General features: G+C 46.0%; 1 long non-coding RNA gene across 1 annotated transcript in view; it reads left to right on the top strand.

The window, feature by feature from the left end:
• Positions 1 to 9,609, top strand: part of LOC115476465 — a 97,279-nt gene extending 87,670 nt beyond the window's left edge. The window contains exon 3 of the long non-coding RNA XR_003943181.1: positions 9,483 to 9,609. This is a non-coding gene — a long non-coding RNA (uncharacterized LOC115476465). The remainder of the gene's footprint in view (positions 1 to 9,482) is intronic.
• The last annotated feature ends 3,929 nt before the right edge of the window (positions 9,610 to 13,538 follow it).

The following is a 13,538-nucleotide window of genomic DNA, read 5'->3' as shown; positions in this document are numbered from 1 at the left end:
TAGGTATGTTCGTGTTGATCCTGTTGTGTTTCTGATTGGTAGGTCTATGAGGTCTGTCATGTACCCCGGGGCTTCAGCGTAGATAATTTTATGAACCAGGGTGCAGATTTTGAACGCAATACGTTCTTTGATTGGGAGCCAGTGCAGTTTTTCTCATAGGGGTTTGACGCTTTTGAATTGCGTTTTTCCAAATATAAGTCTGGCTGCCGTGTTTTGAGCAGTTTGAAGTTTCTTTATAATTTGTTCTTTGCATCCCGCATAGATTCCATTGCAGTAGTCAACATGGCTTAGTACCATTGATTGTATCAAGTTGCGAAATGTTTCCCTCGGGAAGAAAGGTTTCACACGTTTGAGTTTCCACATTGAGTGGAACATTTTCTTGGGTCGGAGACCTTACCGCCGCCCATTCACTTAGCGGTAAGGTCTCGCGCGTTAAACAGGAGGTAATCGTCAATGCGTGTACAATGCTGATTACCACTTGGTAATGGTCGCACATAAAAAATGAAATTACCGGACAGGCCACGCAGTAGCCGGGTGGTGGTTCCGAATTGGTGCACATTGGGTGCGCGTAGGCGCCTACATAGCTTAGTAAAAGGGCCCCTTAGTGATTATTACTTGCTGTATTACAAAAAAAAGCATTTTAGGGGTTTGGTCAGAAATTCAGAAAACATTAGAAGTAAGCTCCCAACACAGACTCAAAAAGAAGAGAATGGCACACATCCTTGTAATATATCCAGCTGCAAACTCTGCCAAAACATTTCACAGGACCCCACGGTCATTCACAAAGGAAAAATATTCAACATTAAGGAATCTTTCACTTGCTCATCTTCCAATGTGGTATATATCATTCAGTGTAAAATATGCAACGAAGGGTGCTACATTGGAGAAACAAGTCAGATGCTAAAGAAGAGATTTAATTTACATAGACACCATATGAAAAATGCTAGTACCAATCAGGATGTCACTTCGGTGGGGCAGCACTTTACAAAACCAGAACACTGTACCAGTGATTTCATGGTAAAAATCCTGAAAGGGAACTTTAAAACAATACAGGAACGTAAGACCTTTGAAGTCAGAATGATTAAATATTTTGACACCCACCAGACAGGACTTAACAAAGATCTGGGTTTTTTTAGCCCATTATAAACCATAAAATTGTACTGCTTTGTCACCCTCCTGTCTCCGTGCATATCTCCTTTCTCTCACCTACCTGACTCTTCCTGTCTCTCACCTACCCACCCCCATCCTGTTAGACTGTCATTTGCTTATTTCCGATCTGACGAAGAAGGGCAACCTTCGAAAGCTAATCAAGAAATGTATTAAGTTATGTCCAATAAAAAAGGTATCATCTTATTTTCTTTTCCATGATTTATTTTGTTTTATTTCTATTGATTACCAAAAAAAATTTCGAAATTATTTTAGGCTCTTTTCGACCACTTACTTTTTCATGCACTAATCTTGCCATTAGTGCATGGCCATTAATATTTTGTAGGCAGTATGGCTCACGCGGTAATCCTCTGCTAACCAGTTAGTTAATGGTAATGTGGATGCGTTGATTAGCACAGGAATGCCCACTCTCAGCTTCCCCCCCCCCCCCAACAAGCCTCCTCTAACAAAAATTTTAAAATATTTTTGGGCGCAGTTTGCGCTTGCCAATTTGGAACTTACTATGGGACACCTGAGAACGTCCCATGGTAAAGCCATTTTAAGCTGCGATAAGCACACACTGGCACATACCATCTACATAATAATTTGTAACTCTGCTTCCCTGGATGGCTGGCTGGCTGAGTTTGTAACATCATGCTGACGTCAGCTCGCCTCCAGCGTTCCCTTCCCTCTCAGTGTTATAAGTACATAAGTAATGCCATACTGGGAAAAGACCAAAGGTCTGTCGAGCCCAGCATCCTGTCCCCGACAGTGGCCAATCCAGGTCAAGGGCACCTGGCAAGCTACCCAAACATACAAACATTTTATACATGTTATTCCCAAAATAGTGGATTTTTCCCAAGTCCATTTAGTAATGGTCTATGGACTTGTCCTTTAGGAAACCGTCCAACCCCTTTTTAAACTCTGCCAGGCTAACCGCCTTCACTACGTTCTCCGACAACAAATTCCAGAGTTTAATTACGCGTTGGGTGAAGAAACATTTTCTCCTATTTGTTTTAAATTTACTACACTGTGGTTTCATCGCATGCCCCCTAGTCCTAGTATTTTTGGAAAGCGTGAACAGATGCTTCACATCCACCTATTCCACTCCACTCATTATTTTATATACCTCTGTTATGTCTCCCCTCAGCCGTCTCTTCTCCAAGCTGAAAATCCCTAGCCTCCTTAGTCTTTCTTCATATGGAAGTCGTCCCATCCCTGCTATCATTTTCGTCGCCCTTCGCTGCACTTTTTCCAATTCTACTATATCTTTCTTGAGATGCGGCGACCAGAATTGAACACAATACTCAAGGTGCGGTCGCACCATGGAGCGATACAATGACATTATAACATCCTCCTGCCCTTGCGTAAAGACAAAATGATGTCAGAGGAGGGTGGGACACTAAGAGGGAAGGCAAGGGAACGCTGGAGGTGACGCGAGCCCAGGCTGCTGCTGCGACCTTGCGACCTCAGGTAAGATGAATGGCTTGGGCAGGGCGGCAGGAAGGGCAGAGTCACTGGCCATTGAGGGGAGGGGAGATTCGCTACATGAATGAGATGGGAGGGGAGGGGATGGGAGGGCAGAGCAGAATTGCTGGACATGGATGGGATGGGAGGAGAGGAGAGAATCACGGAACATGGAGGGGAGGGCAGGGCAGAGGAGAATCACTGGATTTAGAGGGTAGGCCAGAATTGCGGGACACGGAGGAGATGGGAGGGGAGGGAAGAATTGCTGGATATGGAGGGAGGAGAAATCGCTTAGGCGAGAGCCTTACTAGGGCCCGTTTCATTTTTGAGGAAACGGGCTTTGTTGCTTGTAGTTAATAAAAGGGCCCTGTGTTAGCTGAGACCTTCCAATAGCATGAGCTAAAACATTAGCACCTGATCTGAAGCAGGTCTGAAAAATGTGTTATCCTTGAACGCACGCTAAATAATGTATGTGAAAAAGTATATAACCTTATTCAGCTTACATCCACTAACGCCTTTTTCGCTTATGACTTTCCTTCATGCATGCACATTGTAGGTATTGCAAGTTGACTGATGACTTGCATTTTATTCTGTGCTGTTAAAGCACTTTCAATATTGTTTTCTGTTTCCTGTACTATTCTGTGCTGATTTTGTTTCAACATGTACTTGCAAAAGTCACAGAAAAAATAGTTTTGCTTCTGTCAAGAATCTTGGACATTTGAGGACATCTGACTTTTCAATACCAGTCCTTTGTGTATGTAAAGAAAGCCATGGATATGCTTTTAATGTAAGTCTGTTTTAAGGCCTGGTTACTAACTCATTGAACCGTGATATTGGTTTGGTGCCAGCAGATCTATTCACTGCCTTTGGGCAGGCTTAGAGTTTGCTGAGTGATCTTTCTGAGAGTCTGTCTGTGCTCTCTCTCTCTCTCCCATTGCTGTTCTGGACTTTCTTGAATCCTCTCCGTACATTCCTCTGACTTTTAATAATATCTCGATGTTTTAGTGGAGAGTTATTTCTCTGCTCTAAGCCCTCCCTCTGTAAGCTATTCACTGGAGATGGAATGAATGAATATTTTACCATTTAATGTATTTTAGCACTGGCTTCAGATTGTTGCTGTATCTTTCAGAAAACGGTCCTGTAAAATAAATGATCTTTAGCTTCCATGAACAGAAAAATAATCCTCCTTCATATATTTTGGTTTAAAATCATTTTTTTTTCACAGGAAAGCAATATGCATAATATTCACCTAACTGCTCCTACATCCTACCAGCCATGCACCTAACTACTGGAAATGAAAAAAGTAAAGCAGGACCAATAAACAAATAATTTTAAAATATATAATGAAAAGGAACCTAGGAGTCAAGGAATGACAAAAGTTTATTATCGTAAAAACTGGATGGAGACACAGTGCAGTGTTTTGGTGCAATCACCTGCATCAAAAGTCACAACAATACTAATAATTCTAACCACAAGTATCTGTGGCCCGGAAGTTAAATAATCTTTAAAGAGGGAGGAAGTGACATCACCGTGCTGAATAGTGGTTTAGCTCCTCAGCTTTCGCTGAACCCCACTTGAATCCCTCTGCTTTTGGACCATCCAAGTTTTGAGTTTTTGGCGGTGAGAAGACATTCGATAGGGTCCACTGGCCTTTTAGTGTCAGATAAATTTGGGTTGGGGTTCTTCATTAGGAGGTGGGCCCAGGTCTTATATGACACTCCTAAAGCTTGTGTATGTATTAATGGGGGAAACTCTGGAATGTTGGCTTTGATGAGGGGTACAAGCCAGGGATGTCCTTTGTTGCCCCCTGTTATTTGCTATGCCGTGGTCAGCGCTAACCCTGATATTAGTGATGTGGGAATAGAGGGTAAGGAATATAAGATAGCTTTGTTCTTCGATGACATTCTTTTGTTCCTTACTCATCCCTTGATGTCCTTGCCTAACCTTTTGAAGGTTATTTGTCCATTTCTGGCTTCAAAGTAAAATGGCAAAAATGGAGGCCCTCACAGTTGGCCTCCCCCAGACCACCATGGCCGTTTTAAGGGTGTCATTCCTTTTTAAATGGACCCAGATTGAGATCCTCTCTTTGGAGGTTCAATTGACTAATAATATTAAGGAGCTTTTTTTCTGCAAATTATCCAGCCTTAATTACAGAACTGTCTAGAGACCTGGAGTGCTGGGATGCTATGGACCTTTCGTGGTTTGGCAGAATAGCCACTTTAAAAATGAACATTGGACTGTGTCTGATGTATTTGTTTCAGCTGCTCTCACTTTAGCTTCCAAGACATTCCTGTCTGTTCTTCAAGATCATTTAAATAGATTTGTTTGGCGTACTAAGAGGCCCAGTCTTCCCCAATCCTTGGTACAATCGATTACAAAGTTATGGTATATTTGAACATGGAGCTCTTGGTTGCCATCAAGAATCATACTCTATCCAGGTAGGAAGGGATTTGGGATCCTTTCCTGACTTGTTGCTCTTATTGACACTCTTGGACTAATTTGACTGGCATTTTTCTTATAATCTTATATCCTGTTTACTGGCTGGTGTTGTTGCTTGGGTTGGGAGGGTCTGGGGGGAGGAGGTTTTGTCGGGGTATAGATTTTGAGTGTTAACATAAATATGAGGGATACCCCCCCTCTTCATAAATGATTAGAAGTTCTCATGGGTTTTTGCTGTCTGTTTATCAAGCCAAACCAGCTCTGAAACGGCTTTACTGGTTCTTTTTTTAACCTTGACTGCAGTGGCGTAGCTACAGGTGGGCCTAGGTGGGCCGGGGCCCACCCACTTAGGGCTCAGGCCCACCCAACACCCTTGTAAGTAGCAGATCTTCGCCTGCAGTGAGCAGTGACATATATACTGCTCACACCAGCCCCACAGCCTTCCCTCTGATGTATTTCTGCCTAGGTGGAAACAGGAAATTGCATCAGAGGGAAGGGTGTTGTGATATCCCCCTTCTCACTCAGGGTGACCTGGTTCCCAATATGCAAATGATATGCAGATTAGTGTGCTACCCCTTGTCACTCAGGGTGACCTGGTTTCCACTCAGCAAATTAAGCAGGTCTCACCAACTGCATATTTCTCAGGCAACTCTTTATTCCAGCCCCTGGGCACACTTCTTCTAGCTTAACACTTTATGCTTTCATAGATCTTCACATTGAGCCTCCCCACACAGATACATGGGCTCAGTACTATACCAATACTTTGGGGACTCTCAACCCCAGGCTTTGCAGCCTGCTTCTCTTTGTACTTCGGACACACAGTCCCCCTTTGAACACACAGTTCCAGACACACAGTCTTTTCTTCTTCGGACACACAGTCCTTCCACTGAACACACAGTTCCTATAAGTACTGAGGACACACAGTCAAACACTAATGCTTTAGGGACTTCTTACCCCAGGACTTTCAGCCTGCTGATCTCCTTTGGACACCCAGTCCACCCCAAGTCCATAAGGTTAGCCAATATCTTTCAGGTGTTTTCTCTCTTCTTCTGCCCCTAGCTCACTTCCCTTCCTTTCACAACTCAGGTGGGGTATAAAGTGGTTAATTAGCTACCCAAGACCCAGCCCATAATCTCCTACACCTGTGGACCTCCCAGGGCAACCTCCACCTATTTCTAGCACCCTCTAGTGGCCTACACTGTATAGGACAGCCTCAAACCTTCTCACAGTGTGGGGCCAACATGAGCAGTGTGTATTAGTTGCTGCTCGATTCTGGTGAAAATATGCTATTTAAAAGGTATACGGGAGAGGGGGATGTTTGAGAGACCATATGGCATGCAGGTGAGAAAAACAGAGACCAAATCACCTGTGGGACGGGGCGAGGTTCTTCTGCCCACCCATCTTGGGCCCAGGCCCACCCAAAATTGGGTGTCTGGCTACGTTCTTATACAAACTTGATGGTCTAGTTTTTATTATAATAAACTTTGCATTTGTCATTCCTCGACTCCTTGGTTCCTATTTATTACTTACTTCTTTTTCATTTGAGTTTTTTTTTGCAGGGGATAGTTTCTCCTTTTTGGTGTTTTCCTAACTACCTCAACAATTCATTAATTCGGTTAGTGAGTGGAAGTGAGGGGGTAATATCTGGATGGTTTAAGGGAGGGTTAGTGGATGAACATGGGTAGTTATTGAGACGGAGTGGGCAAATGGGTTGGGATCCTGGGGCAGGATCTCTTTGTCTTGTGGGGTCCCGGGGCAGAGCCCCTTTGAGTCCAAAGTGGAAAGAGGTGTGAGGAATGACTGGAGGTCCTAAATATCTGTACTCCAAAGGAGAGGAGGCGCTGAGGAGATACAAAACTGACTTTTCGATACGTGAAAGGTATTACAGAACAAACAAGCCTTTTTTTAAAAGAGTGGAAGCGTTAGAACTAGGGAATACGAGGTTAGGAGGTAGAATAAAAAGGAAATATTTCTTCACAGAAAGAGCGGCAGATGCCTGGATTGTCCTCTTGGAGGGAGTGGTGGAGACAAAAATGGTACAGAAATTCCAAAAAGGATGGGGATAAATACAATGGATCCTTAAAGGTCAAGGGGATAAAAACCAAGAATTGAACACCTCAACTCAAACAACTGTGAAATGTCTGTTGCAGTGGCATAGCCAAGGGTGGGCTTAGGTGGGCCCAGGCCCACCCACTTTGAGCTCAGGCCCACCAGTAGCAGCACACCTATGATGTGGCTGGCAGAGATTCCCAAGCTGAAAACTCCCAACAACTGTCCCTCCTGCATACCTTATAAATAGCAGATCTTCGCCTCCAGGAAGCAGCGACTGATACATACTGCTTACACCTGCCCCACAGCCTTCCCTCTGACGTATTCCCGCCTATGCGGAAGCAGGAAGCTGCATCAGTGGGAAGGATGTGGGGCCTACATGAGTAGTGTGTATTAGTTGCTCCTCACTGAAAATCTGAAATTTAAAAGGTGTGCAGGAGAGGAGGGACATTTGAGAGACCATATGGCATGCAGGCGAGAGGAGAGACCAAATCACCTATGGAATGGGGTGGGGTTCTTCTGCCCACCCATCTTGGGCCCAGGCCCACCCAAAATTGGGTGTCTGGCTACGCCCCTGGTCTGTTGTATGTATCCTAAGGAACCATGGGAAAGGTAACCTGCATTGCAAGGACAAATTTCTTAACATGATGGCAGATAAAGGCCATATGGCCCATCCAGTCTGCCAGTGCTCTGTAATCCCTAACTCTTCCTGTTCCTAAGCGATCCCACATGCCTATCTCATGCCTTTTTAAATCCTGGAACAGTCCTCGACTCCACAACCTCCACCGGGAAGCCATTCCACGCCTCCACCACCCTTTCCATGAAATAATACTTTCTTAGATTACTCCTAAGCCTATTCCCTCTTCTTCATATGCCCCTTCATTCCAGAGCTCTCGTTTAGCTGAAAAAGGCTCACTTCCTGTAATAAATGCCATATTACATTGAGGCACCACCCCCCACTGTCATAGGGTTACCATATTTGGTCCCCCTAAAAAGAGGCCACATGCCCCGCCCTGCCACACCCCCATCACACCCCACCTAAACATCCTGGGTAGCAGACATAAATCCCAATATCTATCTTGTTGGATGTAGTCCAATCAGCTCCCGCACCCTACCTTTAAAGAAATCTCAGAAGCCGTGGCGAGGTGAGGCGCAGCGCCTCGCGCCTACATGTAAAAGAACTGTGGATCGTCTCATCGGCCCTTCTCTCACTCTGTCTGTCCCGCCCTCCGCTGATGCAACTTCCTATTTCTGCAAGGGCGGGACAGACAGAGTGAGGGAAGGCCCGATGAGATGATCCACACTTCTTTTACATGCAGGCGCGAGGCGCTGCGCCTCACCTCGCCAAGGCTTCTGAGATTTCTTTAAAGGTAGGGTGCGGGAGCTGGTTGGACGGAGTTGAGGAGGGTAGGCACTGGGTCGTGGAGGGGTGTTGATGTGCTGAGGGGGAGTGTCATCGTGCTGCACCCGGGGGGGGGTGCAACGGCGAACCGCCCCGGGTGGCAGCCCCCCTTGCTACGCCACTGCTTAGCCAGTTTAAGGCCATTTAACCGATCAGGAGCTAGATATCAGGTAGCATTAAAAAAAAGCAGGTTAATACTGAATAGTGGCAACGAGCAAAGGGTTTAGCACAGGAAAGTCTTGCCTTACCAATTTATTGAAGGTGTAAACAAATATGTGGATAAAGGTGAGCCAGTTGATAGAATCTGAACTGCTTCATTCAGTGCAGTGGCGTACTAAGGGGGGGGGGGGCGGTGGGGGCGGTCCGCCCCGGGTGCACGCCGCTGGGGGGTGCCGTGGCGCGCGCCTGCTCCGAGTTGGCTAAACTTCTTTGCTCGTTCACTGCAGCTCCCTCTGCCCCGGAACAGGTTACTTCCTGTTCCGGGGCAGAGGGAGCTGCAGCGAACGAGCAAAGAAGTTTAGCCAACTCGGAGCAGGCGCGCGCCGCGGCTCCCCCCCCAGCGGCGTGCACCCGGGGGGGGTGTCATTTCGCCGGAGGTGGGGGAAGGTGTAATTTAGTGGAGGGGCGCGCTGCACCCGGGGAGGGGGGCACATCGGCACTCCGCCCCGGGTGCCATCCAGGCAAGGAACGCCACTGATTCAGTGTGACATTATTTTTCCTTCAGGAAGCAGGTGAAAGCTTGGCTTGTCTCCTGAGCCTTTAATGGAAGAAGCAACTAAGACACACTGCACATACTGCAGCAGGACTTGCTTATCCACTCCTACCCTTGGTAAAAAAAACATTTTCTTGCACCTTTCTGACTTGGTGGGAGGGAGTTATCAATGTGGGCTACTGTTAAGATGGATTATTTTACCACAGGGTCTCATTGAAGAAAATCTCTAACATAACAAAACCTGTTTTCTCTCATCTTTAACTATAGAGCACAGACTGCAAGTACGGACTGGTCTAAACGAGGGAAGCAAACAGATGCCTGCCAAACAAGAAAAAGAAAACAAAAGAAAAATACACCGTGCATGCAATGAACCTACAAAGTAGTAAATTTAAAATGAATCCAAGAAAATATTTCTTCAGTCAACGCATAATTAAACTCTGGAATTCGTTGCCAGAGAATGTAGTAAAAGCAGTTAGCTTAGCAGGGTTTAAAAAAGGTTTGGCTGGCTTCCTAAAGGAAAAGTCCATAGACCGTTATTAAAATAGACTTGGGGGAAAATGCACTGCTTGTTTCTAGAATAAGCAGCATAAAACGTTTGGAATCTTGCCAGGTACTTGTGACCTGGATTGGCCACTGTTGGAAACAGGATGCTGGGCTTGATGGACCTTCAGTCTGTCCCAGTATGGCAACACTTATGTACTTATCTTTATCTTTTATCATCTGCTAGGGATTTCTAAATCAGCACTCCCTGAATTATTTCTCATGCTCCTTTCTTCTCCATGGTTAAAAACAGGTTAGCTATTCTTATAACCTAACCATGTAATAATACTACTACTACTACTAACTAGCATTTCTAAAGCGCTACTAGTACTGCATGAGACCGTGAATCTGGCCTGTATGTCCACTAGTCCAGGGTCTGCACGATTTCAGAGTAAGATGGAGTATGTGGAGGAATAATGGAGTTTTAACGATAGTCAGTTTCAGCTCTCTTCAGTCCTACCATTATTGTCGGGGAGTAACAGTACTGAAAACCATTTGATCTACGGATGTAAAACCCTTGAAAGAGAATCAATTTGAACCAAACAATAGTGTAGGTAAGGCACAAGATTCAAAGTTCCATTATGACTTTGAATTACTGTCTATAGGATGTCTGGGGACTGCGGTGTGAATTGAGATTGTGCTTCACTGAACAAAAGAAATGTATATTGTGAAAAAATAAAACTGTTTAGCTGAGAAAATATGACCTGTATTGTCGATGCTGCAAATAAATCCATTTGTACTTTATTCACTCAAAATTCGTGCTGTATAATACGGTCCTTGGATGTTAGTATACTACAGTATAATCAAATAGAACGGTTCCTTTCCCCAAGATACAGAAACTTTTACAAAGGCACACTAGCGTTTTTAGCGTGCATGTTAAATACACGTACACTAAGCACTAGAGGCGCCCATATATTCCTATCAGCACTAAAAACACTAGCACGCATGTCTAAAAATATCTGGGGTATATGCATTTAAGCATGAGCATACACCCTGTATAAGTTTATCTGACTGGGATGAAGATTTTCCCCAGGAGTGGGGGATGGAGTGAGGTTTGGCCTTATTATAAAATGCATGCATCTACCTGCAAAATAAAACTGGAAAAGGTAGTGTAAATCTGGGAGTACCTTTTCAGAAGGAAAGAGATATGCATACTGTGCTTTCCTGTTGCAAAATGGTATAATCAGACCTGCCAAATCTCCCGCAGGTCATTTCCTACAGAGAAATCGGGATGTCCCGCTGAGTTAGCTTCCCGCCCAGCAACAGCAGAAAGCGCCTTCATAAAGCACCATATCCTGCTACCTCTGATCCCACGCCCCATGGCAGCAGGAGATCACATTTTATGAAGGCGTTTCCTGCTACCGCTGGACGGGGAGACCATTCCTGTACCTGATGGCCACGAATCAGCTAAGCTGGGGGCGGAGAAATGTGTGGAACTGTGGGTGGAGCAATATTAGGGAGGGGCAGAGCTAGGGTGGGTTGGGGGTGGACCCTAACAGGCTTATTTTCAAAAGAGAAGGACGCCCATCTTTCGACACAAATTGGAACATGGGCATTTTCTCACAGGGTCGCCCAAATCAGCATAATCGAAAGCCGATTTTGGGCGTCCCCAACTGCTTTCCGTCACGGGGACAACCAAAGTTCACAGGGGAGTGTCGGAGGCATAGCGAAGGCGGGACTTGGGCGTGCCTAACACATGGGCGTCCTTGACCCATAATGGAAAAAAAAGGGCGTCCCTGACGAGCACTTGGACGACTTTACCTGGTCCTGTTTTTATTATGACCAAGCCACAAAAAGGTGCCCAAACTGACCAGATGACCACCGGAAAGAATCGGGGATGATCTCCCCTTACTCCCCCAGTGGTCACTAACCCCCTCCTACCCTCAAAACAAATCTTTAAAAATCTTTTGTGCCAGCCTCTATGCCAGCCTCAAATGTCATACTCAGGTCCATGACAGCAGTATGCAGGTCCCAGGAGCAGTTTTAGTGGGTGCAGTGCACTTCAGGCAGGCGGACCCAGGCCCATCCCCCCCCCCTACCTGTTACACTTGTGGTGGTAAATGTGAGCCCTCCAAAACCTACCACAAACCCACTGTACCCACATCTAGGTGCCCCCCTTCACCCGTAAGGACTATGGTAGTGGTGTACAGTTGTGGGTAGTGGGTTTTGGGGGGCTCAGCACACAAGGTAAGGGAGCTATGTACCTGGGAGCAATTTATGAAGTCCACTGTAGTGTCCCCTAGGGTGCCCAGTTGGTGTCCTGGCATGTCAGGGGGACCAGTGCACTATGAATGCTGGCTCCTCCTACGACCAAAGGACTTGCATTTGGTCGTTTCTGAGATGGGCGTCCTTGGTGTCCATTATCGCCGAAAATCAGAAATGGCCAAGTCTAGGGACAACCATCTCTAGGGGCGACCTAAATTTCAAGATTTGGCCGTCCCTGACCGTATTATTGAAACGAAAGATGGACGTCCATCTTGTTTCGATAATACGGGTTTCCCCGCCCCTCCACCGGGACGTGTTGCGAGGACGTCCTCAGCAAAACTTGGGCGTCCCTTTCGATTATGCCCCTCTAAGTCTCCCGCTCAGTGGATCGGCCCCCTTGGCAACTCTGTATAATATGTGTGTTCAATCTGCAGCACAGGGAGTCATGAATTTGATATTCTGCCTTTCTGAGGTACAGTCAGAGTGGTTTGTATATATTATATGCAGGCCTCTGCCAGGGCGGTGCCTAGGGTCTCTGGCGCCCCCCTGCAGACCATCAGTTGGCGCATGCGCCCTGAGCCTCCTCCGCTCCATCCCCGATTCCCCGGCACTTTAAATTCACCTCTCTCTGCCTCCGAGTCACATATGCGCAGCGTCAGTGAAAGCGCTGCCTGTCTGACGTCTCTCCACCAGCCTTCCCTTCGCTCGTTCGTTCCCTCTGTGTCCCGACTTCTTCTGACGTCATTTCCTTGAGGGCGGGACACAGAGGGAACGAACGAGCGAAGGGAAGGCTGGTGGAGAGACGTCAGACAGGCAGCGCTTTCACTGACGCTGCGCAGATGGAGGCGGAGCGAGGTAAATTTAAAGTGCCAGGGAATCAGGGATGGAGCGGAGGAGTAAGGTTTTTTTTAAAAAATACAACTACGGCGCGGCGCCCTTGAAGGCAAGCGCCCCCCCTGCTGCACTTACCGCGCTTACTGTTTTGGCATGGCCCTGGCCTCTGCTCCTAGGGGGCTCACAATGTAAGTTTTGTACCTGGGGCAATGGAGGGTTAAGTGACTTGCTCAGGGTCACAGGGAACTGCAATGGGAATCAAACCTGGTTCCCCAGGTTTTCAGCTCACTGCACTAACCATTAGGCTGGGCGACTTGTTATACAATTATCCTTCTCTTGTATATCCCAATTCCAAGCTGAATTAAAAGGTGTCATCTGATCTAATGCATTTGCAGGTTTACTTAATTTTTAGTGCTCCCTTCATACATTCCACTCTGCAGCTGAAGCCCTGAAAAGTTTGCTTGATATAGTTTCGTTTGGAGTACATTTCATGAAAATGTTTCCAGTCCAAGCAATTTTGTAGAATATTGCCCTCAGCTGAGCTGTGGAACAGAAAATGAAAATATGTCATAATGTGCTAGATTGTGATATATTGATGGGTTAGTGACAGCATTCGACTTTCAAACTCATTGCTGGCGGTTAATACTTTTTAAAGGGATACAGCAAAGGCAAACAGAAAGCAAGTACTGCCAAAAAAAAAAAAGAAAAAGCCAAATGATTTGCAAGAACTAGAGGTGTCAGGTC

The sequence above is a fragment of the Microcaecilia unicolor genome, chromosome 8 (genome assembly GCF_901765095.1).
Source record: "Microcaecilia unicolor chromosome 8, aMicUni1.1, whole genome shotgun sequence".
In the NCBI taxonomy this organism is placed as follows: domain Eukaryota; kingdom Metazoa; phylum Chordata; class Amphibia; order Gymnophiona; family Siphonopidae; genus Microcaecilia; species Microcaecilia unicolor.
The sequence above is the reverse complement of the archived record's forward strand: the minus strand, read 5'-3'. Positions and strand labels throughout refer to the sequence as shown.